The sequence below is a fragment of the Lynx rufus genome, unplaced genomic scaffold (assembly GCF_022079265.1).
Source record: "Lynx rufus isolate CCGP_SWC_20201006 ecotype Redwood Valley unplaced genomic scaffold, mLynRuf1.p SCAF_16, whole genome shotgun sequence".
Classification (NCBI taxonomy): Eukaryota; Metazoa; Chordata; class Mammalia; order Carnivora; family Felidae; genus Lynx; species Lynx rufus.
Genome location: NW_025814830.1, coordinates 54,900,001 through 54,916,192, shown reverse-complemented (window position 1 = coordinate 54,916,192; position 16,192 = coordinate 54,900,001).

Here is a 16,192-nt window from a genome sequence, read left to right as displayed (position 1 = left end):
GCTCGTAACTTTTGCATAAAAACCGGGCAGAGAGAGACGTGCCTCCGTGCTACGGTCTGTTTCTGTAACGTACCCCCGGCTCGCAGGTCACAAGGCAGTGGCCTGGACGTCGGGCTCTCCCCTGCTGTCCCCCGGCCCCCGCAGACCAGCACCTCTTCTGCCCCACGTTCCCGCTGCTCACGTCGCGTGAGCACAAGGAGGGGCCTTAGCACGGGCCGGTGGATTTTCCTCGGGCCACCCGCGCGGTCAGAGGCCGAGGAGGGCTGTGAATGCCTCTCTGCTGAGTGCCGCTTCGGGAGGCCCCAGATGCTGCAGAGAGCACGGGGTACAGGAGGGGAGACCTCCCGGGGCCGCCAGAGCCCAGGCTTTGAGTCTGCCTCCGACGGGGGCCAGGCTCGGCCACGTGCCCCGGAGGATGCCACCACACCGTGCCTGTGGACCCCGACCGGCCGGGGAGGCTCGGAGGAAACGGTAGCCTCATCCAGAGAGCCCCGGGCGGGCAGCCAACTGGGCGCTGAGTGGTCAGCACAAGGGAAAGGGGCAGCTTGGCGGGCAAGCAGGTGGAAAGCAGGGGTGCTGAGTAGGGAGACTTGGGTTCAGGTGTGGCCTTCCACACCTGGTCCAGATCCTCCCTCCTACGACTAAAAACCCGGAACGCAGCACGACGGACCAGCCACGGGGAGCATGGAGAGAGGAGGACAGGCTGCTTCGGGACTTTGGCCCCGGAGGAGGGGTCGGCAGTGGCGTCCCCGGATTTCCTAGGGCCTCCCGAACATCACGACAGAGCACTAGAGGAGCCTGGGAGCCAGAACCATCAGCGCACGTCAGGCAAAACGATGCTCCAAGGAGACATTGTTCCCCCCAGAACGAGGTACCAGGAAAAGTGTGGGTGAACAGAACAGAAAACCTTTATGATGATACCGTCCTCCAGCCAGCCGAGCTCTGGGGGGCGGGGGGGGGGCAGCTGCCACTCCCCTGCGGTTTCAGGGGCGCTGAGGGGGATCCCCACCCCCTCATGCCACCACGGAGGACACCCTCCACCCCCACCCGGTGGCATCGGCACAGCCTATAGACGGTAGGCTCGTAACAAAGAGCCCCAAACTGGTGGCTTAAAACAACAGAAATGAATCCTCTTGCCTTCTGGAGCCAGAAGTCCAAAATCAAGGTGTGGGAAGGGCTGTACTCCCTCGGGAGGGTCCTTCCTGCCTCTTCCAGGTCCTGGGAGCTCCCCACGTCCCTGGGCTGGTGGCCGCCTCCCTCCGGCCTCTGCCTCTGTCTTTACATGACCATTTCCCTGTGTGTGTGTGTGTGTGTGTGTGTGTGTGTGTGTGTGTGTGTGTGAATCCACATCTGTCTTCTTATAAGGACACTAGTCATTCCGGGTCCGGCCACCCGGATTCACACACACACACATACACACCCCTCAACCCAGAGCAGGTGCTTTGGACCTGAGACACAGTAGCCCAAGAACCAGCTGGGCATCATTCTGACAAGCAGGGACACAGGCCCACTCTGCCCACACAGGGCCCTCCCACGATCAGAACCCGGGTCCTCATCTAGGAAACACAGGTGAGCACCAGCTGTGCGTGGGACTCGGGCTCACATGTGTGGGACACGAGGGAGGGAAGGGACGTGGTGCAGGCCGTGCCATGTGGGTGTCCTGGGATTCCGGGCTGAAACCCTTGTTTTTGTGAGCTGGTGGGGGACAGAGCCGCCCAGCTGGAGTGTGAATGGGGGGGGGGATTTGTGGGATCACGGTGCTCTTCCTGAAGCTCTTTGGTGGTGGGGGGGGGAGGGTTGAGGGATCCCAGATGGGGCACAGAGCTCACGGACGCCGCGCAAAGTGGTTTTCAAAGGGCCAGGGCTGTGGCTCCCGGAGTCATCTGGCCCGGAGTAATGTAAACTGCCTTCCCTTCTAGACCTACGGTTTATTTGTACAGTTTGGGCCGTTTCTGTAAATGTTTGACCCGTTTGGAAATCCAATCCAAAGGGAAAGCAAATCGGGGCTTTTATTTTGTGCGGTGGTGTTCTCATCAGCGGTGCCGACATTTAACCTGTTGCGACGTATCAAATGCTGCGTTCGGCCAGCGAGGGGAGGAGAGGGCCTGTTCTGTTCTGCTCTGTTTTGTCTCTTTTAGAAACATGTCGAGGTGGAGGGTGTGGACGTGTGAGACGGAACGATCCCCTCACGCCCGGAGCCCCCAGCACGTGGCACAGGGTGCCGATCTTGGACGGACGGAAAGCCCCGGAAGCAGATAGTCGGGGCTTCCCGGGTCTCCAAAGAGGCACACCGTGCCTCACTTCAAACCACGAGCATTTCGCACTTCTCTTGTTGATCGACGTGCTGCAGATACGCCGATGCGCTCAGTAAACTTACGTGTTTTCCGATAAAATGGCCAGTTGCCCCCAGCTTCTCTTCTAACAGATTAATCTAGATTTTCACAAAGCCGGACTTGCTAACCTTTTGGGGGGAGGGAGAGAAAAGAGGAAGAGAGTGTGAGCGTTGTTGGTACCTGCACGACAGATTCCAGGCCGTTACTGTGACTCTGGTGCTGTGTGAGTTCTGGGACTGGAGATACAAACCGCAGGACACCGTTCAGCGGGGACTTCCCAAACCTTGAACCCCGGGCTCGGATGGCCTGGGTCCCGGCCCCTCACAGGGTTGCTGACCAGTTACGAGGTCCCCCGTCCGGGATGTCACGTCTGTGCACACCAGATGGGACGCAGTCCTGCTTCGTGCAAGGTGTCACCGGGAACGTGAAGGCACAGCCCGTGGCCCGTGGGAGGGGCCAGACCTCAGTGCGGACAAGACCCTTGAGCGTCCGGCTGGAGCTTCGGACTCAGGGCCCCTTCCCCAGAGGGCCTGGCTCACCGACCGGGATCCAGGCCCAGGAGTCTGCTTATATATGCAGGGGCCCCGAGGCCGCCCTGCGCTGTAACCGTGGGAGCAGACACCCCGTCTGCAAGGACCTGGGGGGTGACAAGGAGCTCCTGAGAAGCAGATGTACCGCTTGGTGTCAGGGTCAACAGGAGACAGGCCACTCGCATCAGGAGAACTTCAGGAGGGTCTGTCGACAAAGAGAATTCTATTCAGGTGGGGTTGGGGTGTGGGGGCCCCCGGGGGGAGAGCACAGAGGGGGGGTAGGGGACAAGGGGACCTGGGGGACAAGGGGAAGGAGAGATGGCAAGACTCGGGAGAGAGACTGGTGTAGAAGTGACCGCCGTGAGGGAAACAGTGACCTCAGATTGAGGACACGCCCACCCAATGTGACCTCCCAGGGGAACCCCAGCGGGGAAGGAGGATTCCTGGTCCCTGTCCTGCTCGGTCTCCCTGTTTTCCCCGAAGCTGTGCTCACCCTGGACTCAGGGGGCACAGGGGCTGAGGACGGCAACGTCCTAGATCCTTCTCCCGGAACTCTGCTGTCCCCACTGCCCACATCCGCCCCCTCTTTCCCGGCCCGTTGTCACAGTCTCCAGACTGGAAGCCTCATGCCCTTGCAATCCCCCTTGCATAGGCCAAGAGCCGGGGTCCTAACACGGCCCGGATCACACCCTCCAGGGCCGCCCTCCCTGCAGGGCCCGGGGTTTCCCTCAGCTTCCTGCCCCCACCTCCCCTGCACGCCCCCTCCCCACTTGTGCAGGCACCACCCTGGGGACCGGGAGTTCCTGGTGATTTCCTGCCTTTGAGCCTTTGCACGCCTGCTGCTTCCCGCTACCGTCCTTCGCCCTGGTCGCCGAGGGTCCTTACGTCTTCAAGATTCTGCTCTGGCGCACCTGCTCCAGAAAGCCTCCCCTGACCTCTAAGGCTGCGTCAGGCCTCCTTCCTCCGAGTTTCCGTGGAATCTCGGCCCCTCATAGGAATGATCCCACATAAAGGGAGTTTATGCAGGAGCCGTGTGTTTGCAGGTTGACGTGGACGTTCGAGGTAGGGACCTAAGGAAGAATTCTCCCCAAATGCCAAGGAGAACTGACACACGGTCAGGCTAAGCGTGCGCAGTATGAGGTCCTGTAGTGCTGATGTTGTCATTGCTGATGAGGGACACACCTCCTGTGCCAGCCGGGAGTCTGGCCGTCCCGTGCTGCGTGGGCATCGTGGAGGGCGTTGGCCAGGCTCAGCCCCGCTCCGCGAGAATCTTCCTGGGTTCGGTAGATGCGTTGTCCTTCAGGCCGCTCCCCCTGTACCCCTGAGCCCTCGCCAGCGGGGGAGCCCCAGACTGGGCGTGGACTCGGTCCTGATTTGGAAGACGGCGAGAGCCAGCTCCTCCCGGGGCTTTCGCCTTTCAGCCGGGTCTGTGGTCACATCACATCCGCGCTGTTCGATTTCACCTAAATCAGCCGCACCCAGGGCGGCGACCTCAGCCCTGCGGGTTTGGTGATCATCAGTGCCAGTTACCAGAAATGCCATTTGCCAGGGCCGCGCTGCCTTCGCTCAAGCCAGCAGCAGAGAAAGGCGTCGTTCCTAAGGTTAACCGAAACCAAAGTGAGACCACACTGCTCCTTTGGGGGAACCGGCCCCGGCCCTTTGCCATCCTCCCACCCCCGCCCCGCCCCCACCGCGTGGTGTCGGAGCGGGTCCCACCCACCGCACATTTTGATCTCTGTACAATCCACCTTTGCGGGGATCCGGGGTCTTTGAGGGGTTGGTTGAACCAACAACCCGTGTGGACGTTAGCCTTTGGGGGGCCAGCTGGGATCATTTCTCTGCCGGGCTACACGTCTGCGCTGTGGGGATTTTCGCCTTCACAGAGGCACTTGTGAGCTCTAGGATTATAAAAAACGTAGAAACCAAGTCATAATAACTGGCGTAGAGAGAGGGGAGAGCAGAGTGACTGAGCCAGTGGGGTGTCGAGTTACGTCCGAGGCCAGTTGATTTCTAGAACCTGTCCAACCTTCTCGCTTGTCGGCAGTGATGAAATTGATTGTGAACCAACTCGCCAAAGGTCTCTCCGGCAACACCCAGCTGGCCGTTCTCCGCGGGGCCTTTGGCTTGTCTGTTGAGCAAAGGCTCAGTTCACAAGAAACAAAAATGAGCAAAGAGCGTAAGATTCCTTCCTGCAATGTTCGTGACGACCGAGAGGGTTTTATCTTCCCGTTCTGGGCTGTACCATTTTTTGAAGGTATCTTTATAAAAGTTGATTTATTTCTGTTTATCTTTTAAACAGCTTGAGATCTAAATGCAGGTATCATGAACTGGTCGACAATTCCATGAGTTTGGGTTCACGATATTATTAACTTTTTTTTTTTTAAATTGTGGTAACATACACATAACACGAAATTTTCAGTTCTAACCGTTTTTAGGCATACAATTCAACGGCATGACTTACCCCCCCCCCGGTGTTGTGCAACCACCCCCGCTCTCTGTTTCCAAACATCTCACCTCACCTCCGAAAATACCTTTTTCAAAGGAATCGTTGTTAACCTCCCCACGGATTGTGAGAATATCCAGATGAAAAGTGAAATAAAATCGTCAGGCTTCCTAAAGGTATTAACCCCAAAGCGCAGACACCTGGCTCACTGGTTACTAGAAAGTTCCAGAAGGGACTGGTTCCTGAACCTGAGCTCCGCAGAGGAAGGGAATCGGGCACAGCGTCCCCGACACCAAGAGCTGTGTTCGGCCTCCGTGAGCGCGTAGTCAGTGTCCGTGAGATTTATTCTTGGAAGTGTCTTAAATTCGGGGTGTTGAGTTGGAACCACATGGCTGGGTGTGGGGTGGTGGGCCAAGAAGGCAGGAAGGACTCTGTGGTGCGGTGGGGGGAGGTGGTGGGGTCCGGATCGGGTGTGTCCTGGGGCCCCAGGGGCCCCACCTGCCCACTCTCCACCCCATTCCATAAACACCGCGGTCTGCGTCTGTCCTCACGCTCTGTATTTTTTTTAGGACTTTTTATTTAACCCGAGAGCTTTTATTACAAGGAGAGATGCTCATAGCATATTAATAAAAATGCAAAACCGTATTGCTCGCGGTTATAGTGTTGTGTTAAAAAGCATCGATATCTCCGCTGGGCGGCCCCATGGGGCTCGGTCATCTTGCGGGGCCCGGGCCCCACACCGTCCTCCTCGACTGCCCCCGACCACACCTCCCGCTCCTCCCCTCGACTCAGCCACACGGACGCCTGCCTCCCCAAGCAGCTGCTGCTCATCACTTCCACTTTGCGCTTTCCCGCTTTCTGGAATGGCCTTCCCCAAACTTCCACAGGGGCGGCTAGCAACATCCTTCCTCTGAGAGCCTCTCCCGCCCACCCCACGTCTCCTTCTCCCCTTAAAACCCGCTCTCACCATGGCCCGACGTCTGTTCATCTCCGGCCCGCACCCCAACCGGACCGGGAGCTTGTCCTGTGTGCCGTCACGGCCTCAGTGTCTTGTGGCTCGTAGTAGGTGCTCAACTAATACCTGTGGAGTGTTCCAGAGTCGCCCAGTGGGCAAGCGAAAGGCGGCCGTCTGGAGTCCCACCCCACGCCTTCTCGTCCTGTCCCGGCTGTGCCGGCTGCCCCCTGCCCCCGCCTCTCATACCCCGTCCCCCGCCCTTCCCCTGCGGGCTGGGGCCTCGTGCAGGATGTAGCACTCCCTCCACTCCAAAGGGCTCAGACGTGAGGTGACCCCGTGGACGGATGCTTGGGGCTGACCTCCTCTGCGGGGGTCCCGGCCGTGCAGGTGCTGGCTAGGGGGCTGAGTGATTCTGCAGCTGGGCTGCAAGCCCCTCCGCGGACGGTGCCTCCGAAACCTCTCCGGGAGCCAGCCCCGCTTCGGGAAAGGGGCCCTTCACACATCCGGGGTTCCAGCCACAAGATTACTGTGACCCAGCCCCTGGCTCTGACTCTGCCGATGCTCTTTCGGTCTGCAGCCTCAGAGTGATGGAGAGACCCAGCCTCCAGCCTGGCCGTGCCCGGGGGGCATGGAGAGAGACCCTGGCGAGGTCGGTGCCAGCCACCTGGAAGGCTGCCTGCGCGCCCCGCAAAGGAACCTCTATAAAAGGGATTCAGAGGCTGGTTAGCACAGCCCGGCCTGGCCGGTTACTCGGCACTGGGTGTCCAGAGCTCACGCTGTGCAGGGCAGACACTCGTGGGGTAACGGCCCGGTGCTGGAGTCGCCCTCAAACGGCACGGAAATGCCGGGCATGGCCGGCCGGCCAGTGCTCCCCGAGGGACCCGGGCTGTAGGACATAGCGCCCCGGTGCCCTGAGACGTGAGAATAGACCCGGCAGGTGCCACCCAGGAAGCCAGTGCTGCACCAGGACCAGGAGGCTGGAAAACCCCTGCTTCTTAAAGCGTATTGTTCGGAGAGGGGTCGGCTGGTGCGTGCCATCTGGGTGTGTGGGAGCGTGTGCACGAGCGTGTGCGAGAGTCTAGAGGCCAGGACACCTCGGGCCGAGAAGGGCGTGAACGTACCTTTGCCCCACGCGCTGCTGCGCCCGCCGACGGCTCCCTCTGGACACCGCCAGTTTTCCGGGGAATTTCTGCAACACCCGAGAGCAAATGGCAAGGCCCTTCCAGGGGGCAGTGGCTTCCGGTCAGAGGGAGGAAGGCAGCCAGCCTGTGGGATGTTGGGAGACCTGAGGGCAGAGGCGAGCGTGGGGCTGGGCAGGCAGCAACCCGTGCAAAGGGCAGAATCGCTTTTCTTGTTAGAAAAGCACGCGCAACACCCTCCCGGTTAAACATCATCCCCGGTGCTTTCTCTCTCTGCCTCCTCTCCTCTTCCCAGGATCCCCAGAGAGGGGGTTGAAAGAGGGAATCATCCTGATTTTTGGCTGCAGAACTGGGCTTGATGACGTGGCTTGTCCAGCGTCCGGTGGGTTCAAGCGACCGAGTGGAGTCCGGGCCTGGGGAGGTCCCGCTGCGGGTGGGCCCCCTCCCCACCAGTCCCAGCAGTGGGGGCCGGCGGCGTTTTTAATCACAAGTATTCGGTGGATGCCAGCGCGTCAGCTCCGAGACGTTAAATCCCTCCCCCTCTGCCCTCGACATCCGCAATATTAACATCCTCGGGGGCCACTAGTTGCCCTGTTCTGCCAGTTACACCATGGCATGACTCCTTCCCCTGTTTGTGCCAAATATTTACACACCTGTTTGGGGCGGCAGTTTGGAGAAACGCTTTGGGGTGAGCGTGCCCTATCTCCACCTCCCGGCCGCATTCCATCCGGACCGACGGGAGGAAACCCGGGCATCTCAGCTGTTTGGGGGGTCTGCCCATGAGCCACCAGAACGGCGAGAACCCTGGTTCCATCTGGCGCCCTCGGACGTTTGTCGTCCCAGAGACACAGCTGCACGGGAGACGCGGTGGGCTCTTTATTTACCGCATCCTTTCGGTTTTACTGGGGTCCCCATAAACCCCGCTTGTTGAGTCAGAAGGTTTATGGTCCTGGCTGTGTTCTGGGGATTTCATATTCCGTGTGTCTGGTTTGTCATTTTGAGAAAAGCCACAAGTTTTGTTTTGTTTTGTTTTTGTGTTAAACAAAGGAATTTCAGGATTTGTGGGGAAGCTACATCCTGCAAAAAGGAAGGACTTTTTCTGGGACATTTTCAAAGAAATAGAAGCTACAAAGATCGAGACCCTTCATCTGGTGTTTCTCAACCTTTAATTTTGAAGTTCTTAAGTCTCTCTTTCTCTGTCTCCCTCTCTCTGTCTCTCTCTCTCTCTTTGTATCTCACACACACACACACACACACACACACACACACACACACTGATGAAATAGCTAGAGACAAAAAAGGCAAGTTTCACGAAAATTAGTAATCTCCACAAAATTTCCAAAGCCTTCTTGGTTCTCGTACTTAAACACAATTAACATTTGCTCGCCAAGGTGAGAAACGCGTGTTTGTGATCTTACGGTTCGTGGGTTCGAGCCCCGCGTCGGGCTCTGTGCTGACAGCGCGGAGCCTGGAACCTGCATCAGGTTCTGTGTCTCCCTCTCTCTCTGCCCCTCCCCTGCTCCTGCTCTGTCTCTCTCTCTCAAAAATAAAACAAACATTAAAAACAAATTAAAAAGCAAACTTTCGGTAGGCAAAGCCACTGTGGAAAGCCTATTTTAATGTAACGTCACCCGACACAGATACTTCACCTGTTTGCATATTTACGCCCATTAAATGTACGTCGTCATCTCAGGGACAATGGATCATACTTGCCAGAATACATTGTTAGGGTTACTATGGATGTGGACACAGCACAAGCCAGAGCGCGGTACAAAGGTCTCCAGAGTGGCTCAAACCCAGACACGGCACAAACCAAAATGAACGACAAGGATTTTTGTAACAGCTCAAACCCGATCGCTAATTTGAATGGGGTTAGTGAGAGCATCTTCATTCGGGGTCTTGTGAGTAAAATGCCTTTCATTGTGGCAATGGCGGAGTTGGTTCATGAGATAGAAACGTGCACAAGAGGTCTCTCTCTGTCCTCGCGTTGTTTGAAATGAATGACCAGACGTAGGGCTCACGTTCTCCCTCCCACAAAACAGCAACAATCAAACGACCCCCGGGAGAAATGGCAGACGGAGGTCTTCCCGTGAAGACGGCAGACCGTTTCCCCCAGGACAGGGAGGGCCATGCGGAGCCACTGGCCAGGCGCGCTGTGCAAAAGCTGTGTCCCTCCTCCCCGGGTGAGACCAGCACATTCGGTGACAAGGCAGAAATGTGGCGGCCTCGGCTGGTCTCAACAGCAGGGTTTACAAAACCCACGTCTGGCAGAAAATGTGACTTGGGACTGACCTAATTTTTATGCCTTCAATGTGTATCTGTGGAGTCGTAGATGCGGTCTGAAATCCTTCGTTGTGACAAGGAGAGCGTGCAGGGAGGTGGACGTCCCCCTGCACCGTCTCCGGGGGGCTCCTTCCTGCCTGCCGACGGGGAGAGGCGGCTCTGAGGCTCTGGTTGAAGGGGCTGCACGCAGGACGCCTGGCCCCGGCCCCGGGCCGAGCACCTGCAGAGCCCAGGGGTGCGCCCCAGGCCGCCAGCTCCCAGGCTGGGCCGTGTCCCCCACACGCCATCGCCCGTCCCCACAAATACAGGGGGGCAGCCCAAGTTGCCCCTCGGTCCTGGCACTGTGGCTACGGCACCTTTTTATTCTCAGAAGCGTCCTGACCGAGATGACAAACGGTCACCTTCCTCATAAACACGTGTAAACGTACATTCCCTTGGTGATTTGCGGCGAGTGCTGGATCCGGCGGGTTTGTTCTTGGGCACACGGAACCGACCCTGGGACCCCTCCCCCCACACACTGTCTCTCAAGTTAGAGTCAGCTGACATGTCACCACAGGACACCTGTGTTCCGTAAGGAAGGGCCCAGCTGCCTTCGGTGGTGATTGGAACTTGCTGCAAATGGGCCATGGCGTGTGTGCGTGTGTGTGTGTGTGTGTGCGTCTGCATGTGTGGTGTGTATGCTGTGTGGGGTGTGTATGGCGTGTGCATGCGTTTGTGTGTGTGTTTGTGCGTGCATCTGTGTGTGGTGTGTGTGTGTGTGCGTGCGTCTGCATGTGTGGTGTGTATGCTGTGTGGGGTGTGTATGGCGTGTGCATGCGTTTGTGTGCGTGTTTGTGCGTGCATGTGTATGGCGTGTGCATGCATGTTTGCGTGCGTGTTTGCACGTGCATGCATATGGCATGTGCACACGTATGCGTGTGTGCAGGTGTGTGCGTGTGTATGCGTGTGTATGTGTGCATGTGTATGGTGTGTGCATGCGTGTGTTTGTGTATGGCGTGTGTTTGCACATGCATGTGTATGGCGTGCGCACATGTGTTTGTGCATGCGTGTGTGGTGTGTGCATGCATGTGCATGTTTGCACGTGCATGCATATGGCATGTGCACACGTGTGCGTGTGTGCGTGTGTGCATGCGTGTGCGTGTATATGCGTACATGTGTATGGTGTGCATGCGTGTGTGTACGGCGTGTGTTTACACATGCATGTATATGGCGTGTGCACGTGTGTGCATGCATGTGTGGTGTGTGCATGCGTGTGCGTGTTTGCACGTGCATGCGTATGGCATGTGCACACGTGTGCGTGTGTGTGCTGTGGTGTGTGTGTGGCGGGCACCTTTGGGAGAAGCGGGGCAGCAAGCCTGAGCAGCACAGCCAAGCGGGCCGGGCAGGCAGCCACGGCCAACTCCAAACCCTGTAGGTTTCTTTCCAGCCCCGAATTTCCTCCATTTGCAGCAAAGGGGACAGGAAGTCTATCTGTTCCTCTGACCCCCGGGCAGACTTCTGGCAGCGCACGTCAGGTGTGACCGCCACTCCCACACTCCGGGTGGAGGAGGAGGGCGGGAAGCGTTTTGAGCGGAAGCGGTGCCTTCTTGGAGCTCAGCCGGCCGGAGCTCCCTCCACGAGTAACTTGCTCAGTCCCAAAACTCTGGAATGAGGGCCGGGAGTGCAGAGGCAGGGAACCTCTGGGTCTGCCCAGGTGTGGGCGTAGAGGGCTGGAAACAGCCTGCAGGGCAGGGCAGGGCAGGGGCCGGACACGGGGTGTGGCCTGCTAGCTGCCTCTGAGGGACTGTGGCCAGGTACCATCGTGGACAGCTGAGACCGTGTGCCCCCTGCCGCACCTCCCCCTAGATGTGGGTGGCCTGGGGGGAGGGGTCCACACACCACGATTCCCCGGCCACCCAGGGAGAGGGTCGTGCCTACAGCAAGCCGGCTCTCTGTTCCTAATGGACGCACAGGGGTCACGTGCAGGGTCGAGATCTGACCAGATTTCCAGCACACTAGGGGTACCGGCCACCACGGCTGCCACTCGCTCCCGGGAGCCACGGGCAGTGGCCTGGGATGCTCAGCCGCGATGCCACCAGCCCTGGTGGCTTGACCGTTACAGACAGAAGTGCGTGGTGCAAGGGCAAAGCCGTCAAGGCGTGTCAGCACTGTCAGCGGCCCCCGCCGCGGTCTCCCCAAAACCAAACCGTCCAGGCGGGCAGGCCGGCTCTCCCACCCCAGACCGTATATAGATCAGAATCGGCGCGTGTTTGCCCCTTAAGACCACACACGCAGCCTCGGTGAGAGGGGAGGGGGCACGGCCCCTGGGCTCCTTCTCGGCCGGTGCCCCCAACCGCCCCCCCACCCCACGAGGACCGCGGTTCACAGTCACATGTCCACCACGGCCCTGACCTCTGGCTTGGCGTGCCGAGGGGCCGGGGGATGGCAGCGAGGAAAGAAAAGCACCTGGAAGGAGCAAGGAAAAGGGCAGGAAGGTAGTTTCATATTTTAAAACGCAGGTTACGCCCCCACCCGCCGGCCTGGCTCAAATTAAACGTCCCGGGGAGGTGGGAAGCTGCGGGTGGGCGCGTGGACTTGCCCTGCGGAAGGCGACGCTAACGTCGGCCCCGCCAGGCCTGTCAGGCGGCGCGGCGATTCTGCTCCCCGGGACACGTGACCGGAAGACAAACGTGCGCGCGTCCGCGAATGCGCAGGCGCGCCCGGCTCCTGCGGCCGCAAGGTGGAGGCCGACCGACGGTCCCCAGGGAGGACAAGGGGCAGGGAGCGTGGGCCGGTGTCCTCTGCGGAGCGGCCCAAGGCCGTGAAGACGGACTCGAGCCCTGCCACGGGCGCATCTCAGTGGTGAGGAGCCCAGAAGCCGCTGCCCACGGGACGTTCCCAGCAGGTGGGAGCCTCCAGGACGCGGGGGGCCGGGAGAGCCGCCGACTTCGCGGGAGCGGGGCTGCGGATGGGAAGGGGCTTCTGGGGCGCCCGCGCCGCCGTCCTCCCTGATGAGGGCGGGGGCTCCGCGGGGGCGTTCCCGGTGGTCCACACGTAGGACCCGACACCTTTCGGTGTGTGCTTCGCGCAGAACAGTGGGGCGCCCCGGATTGCGTAGCAATAGATGTGTGCACCGGCCGGTAGGAGGGAGAACGGCGGGCTGGCTGCGGGGACCCGAGGCCCGATCCACACCGTACTCGCTCTGCAAAGTGAGGGGTATAGGAGGTCTCCTCGGTGAGAGCGTGGGCCTCTCCAAAATGCTGTGGGTCCTCGCCCCGCAAAATGTACGTATGATGTTCTGCAAGCAAACTGTGGGGTCTCGTGGCCCATCCAGTGACGCCCAAAGGGGCCCACAGATCCCAGGCTAAGGAGCTCGACCCGGGGTGACTGGGGGTGCCGGGGTTAGGGAGCAGGTTCCGGAGCCCGACACCCTGAATCTTGGCCCCATCACCTTCTAGCTGAGGGGTTCTGGGGGCGGGGCTTGCTGTGGACGCTTCAGTGTCCTTGTCTGTAGGATGGCGATAGCGAAGCTCGTGGGGGGAACAGGTCCCCCTGGGGCTGGGAGGACGTACGTCCCAGGAGGGGCTGCTCTTCTGCCCCAGGCTCATCTCCTCGTGCCAATAAGAGAGTATTTGTAGCGATAATAAAATAGGCCCATGGATTAACTATGTTCCTCCCTCCAATATTAGGGCTCTACAGGTCAGCCAGGCAGGACTCCTTCCTCTCCTCAGGAGCACCAGGACCCCCTGGCTCCCCAGCTGCCCCTAGGCCCTGAGCCCCTCCATCTGAGGGTGGCTGGGTCTGAGAAGGGGGTCGCATCCAGTCAGCTGGCCCACTGTTGAAAGGAACCGGCCCCCCAGGTGTTATGGTAACTATCACCTGTGCTGCACATCTGTAACATAGAGAATAGCAGGTGGTCTCCATTGAGGGCTCCCTGTGCTTAGAGTTGCATTGAACCCTTCAAAGCACCTTCCAAGTCAGGGACCATTTATGTCCGTTTTACAGAGAAGGAAATTGAGGCTTAAGGGAAGCACGTCAATGTTAGTGGTTGCTGAGGTTGGGATTTGACCCAGGCAGCACTGGTAGTCCTCTCCACTGTCACACAACACCCCCTTGATGCAGGTACGGGACCGTTTTCTTCATTCCTCACTTGGCAAAAGAAGTGCATAAACTGACTACGACGTTTATAAAAAAAAAAAAATGACATGAACCCAAGTCTAATCATCAGCAAACACCAGAAAAATCCTGCTAGAGGCACATTGTACAACATACCTGACCAGTATTCCTCAAAACTGTCAAGGTCACCTGAAACAAGGAAAGTTTGAGTAACTGTCCCAGCCAAGAGGACCCTAAGGAGACATTGATAACTGTCATGTGATCCTGGATGGGATCCTGGAACAGAAAAACAAAAACAAAACACTACATGAAAACCAAGAAAATATGAATAAAGTATGGACTTTAATTAACAATGATGTAATAGTACATCAATATTGGTTCATTGATTGTAGCAAATGTACTATACTAATGCAAGATGTTAACAATAGGGAAACAGGGTGTGAGTGTAAGGGAACTCTGCACTATCTTCTCAATTTTTCTGTAAATCTAAAACTATTCTAAGAAATAGTCTATTAAAAAGAATAAGATGATTGGCTATCTAGAAGGATGGATGAATGGACAGAAGGATGACAGGATGGATGGATGGATGGATGGATGGATGGATGGATGGATGGGTGGATGGGTGGGTGGATGGATAGATGGATGGATGGATGGATGGATGGATGGATAAATGGGTGGATGGATGGATGGATGGATGGATGGATGGATGGATGGATGAATAGATGGATGGATGGATGATTGGGTGGATGGATGGGTAAGTGGATGGGTGGATGGATGGATGGATGGATTGGTGGGTGGGTGGATGGATGGATGGATGGATTGGTGGGTGGATGGATGGATGGGTGGATGGATAACTGGGTGGATGGATGGATAACTGGGTGGATGGATGGGTATGTGGATGGATGGACGGATGGATGGATGGTTGGATGGATGATGGATAGATGGATTGATGGATGATTGGGTGGATGGATGGGTAAGTGGATGGATGGATGGATGGATGGATGGATGGATGGATGGATTGGTGGGTGGGTGGATGGATTGGTGGGTGGATGGATGGATGGATGGATGGATGGATTGGTGGGTGGGTGGATGGATTGGTGGGTGGATGGATGGATGGATGGATGGATGGATGGATGGATAACTGGGTGGATGGATGGATAAGTGGATGGATGGTTGGATGGGTGGGTGGGTGGATGGATGGGTAAGTGGATGGATGGGATGATGGATGGATAGATGGGTAGATGGAAGGAAAGAAGGAAGGGAGGATGGAAGGTAAAGTGATAAAGAATCACAGAACATTAACAATGGCAGAATGTCAGTGATGAATATATGCATTTCACAATGGGTAACTTTCCTGTATGTTTGGAATTTCTTCTAATATAATGCTGGGAGGATAAAAATGATCAGAGGCTAATTGATGCATGCAACTCTCACCATTTGGTCTCCTTATTCCTTTGCACTTTGCACTACTCTGCTGGTGATGAGGGTAAGGGTGGCTCCATATTAAATATTTAAATGAATATTTAATGTTCATGAACACTTCATCACCATGCCACTGCCTGAAACTGGTGCCTCTGGAATAATGCAGTGTGGTCCCCTTTTACTTCCAAAGTGGATCCAAATTTTGACAGGACAGGCATCAAAGGCTATGAATGCCAGGGTAAACTGGGGACTAAAGAATGGAGACAGGGGCCCTAGAAAATCACCATTGAAGTCCTCACAACATACAGTCGGGGCCCCTGGATGGAATTGGGTTTTTTTCGAGTATGTTCCAGTCACCTCCTGCTCATGCAAGGAGGACAATCTCACACTGGGGACTGAAGAATCTGTCAATGCGTTGGAAAAGTGTAACAAAGAGGGAAATGTGCATCTGGTGACGGATGGACAGCACTGGGCATGTTGCTGCTACCGGGGCGGCCCCTCCTCCGCCTGATTGAGCATGGGATGCACAAACAACCCCAAATGCTTCCAATCTGGTCCTTGAGGAGAAAGGATATTTGTGGTAACGGAGAAATTTGCCACCCAGTGCTGTTGCTTTGGTGTCGTGTTTCTGTGGTCGCAAGTTATTCATCCAAAATTGGTCTCTGCTAGGAAACAAGAAAAATATTCCATACTATAAAATGAGATTTGAAGTGATCTTCCTTCCCGAGGTTGATATTTGGGGGAATGAAAAGAAAAAAAAAAACAATCAAAGGAAGAAAAGGAAATGTATTGGGTTGAAGAAATCCTCCTGCCTTTGAAAGGTGTTTCTCATATTCTGACCCTGGGCTTTCTTTTCCTGGAGCCAGGGTGATCTTCCCGCCATACCTTGGAAGGTCTCCAATCTTCTCCACATGGATGTCGGGGCGCATTCTCAAAGGGCTAAGATTTAGGGTGCACCCAAATGTGGACCCCAATTCAGACCACCATAAACA